The sequence below is a fragment of the Larimichthys crocea genome, unplaced genomic scaffold, assembly GCF_000972845.2.
Source record: "Larimichthys crocea isolate SSNF unplaced genomic scaffold, L_crocea_2.0 scaffold75499, whole genome shotgun sequence".
NCBI classification, from domain to species: Eukaryota; Metazoa; Chordata; class Actinopteri; family Sciaenidae; genus Larimichthys; species Larimichthys crocea.
The window spans coordinates 1-699 of NW_020859962.1; the positions used below are offsets into that span (position 1 = coordinate 1).

A 699-nucleotide genomic window follows, 5' to 3' on the forward strand; every position below is an offset into this window, starting at 1 on the left:
AGAAAATAAAGAAACTTTGTGAAACTCTGGAAGTGACATCTGAGCTGTCCAGGTGTGATGGGATCAGCCAGGACGCATGACAAGATACCAGGTGTGAACAGGCCCAAAAGGTCAGAGGTCAACACAGACAGACAGACTCCATCAGCTCACCTGTAGCTGTCAGCAAAGGCACACCTACAAAGACAGAACAAGGTGTAAAGGTCAGAGGTCAGCAGGTTACCTCTGTTAGTGTAAAACATGTAACAGAGCTTTCAGCAGCATCTCATGGTGTTCATCAGTAATGTTCAGAGAGTCACTTCATGAAGCTGCTTCACCTGCAGCGTGTCTCCTCTGAACATGTCGGACTGCATCTGGATCAGAACAAAACAGAGGGAGACCGGTCAGAACATCTGTCACAGGCCAACCAATCACAGGTAGACACCTGCTGACCGGATCAGACACAGGTGAGTCTGACAGCTTTCATACCTGACTGATTCCTGCTCAGGCTCACAACTCCAACCAGGACCAGAACCGCAACGAGAACCAGGAGAACCAGAGAAAACACAACAACTCTAATTCTGATGAGGGACGAAGAGAGAGGGGAGGAGGTTTGAGGAGGAGCTGGAGGAGGAATCAGGAGAACCTGGTTAGTTCACGTCTTTCTCGATTTTTGGGTCCTTATTATGGGTGAATATTAGAAACTGACACGAGTGAACACGA

The 699-nt window shown here is 48.2% G+C and overlaps 1 long non-coding RNA gene across 1 annotated transcript; it reads right to left on the bottom strand.

Moving 5' to 3' along the window:
• Positions 1 to 13: 13 nt before the first annotated feature.
• LOC113745437 (uncharacterized) lies at positions 14 to 671 on the bottom strand. Its single transcript, XR_003462145.1, has 3 exons — positions 466 to 671; positions 315 to 350; positions 14 to 174 (listed from the first exon to the last, which is right to left on the bottom strand). It is a non-coding gene; the product is annotated as an uncharacterized LOC113745437 (long non-coding RNA).
• Positions 672 to 699: the final 28 nt, after the last annotated feature.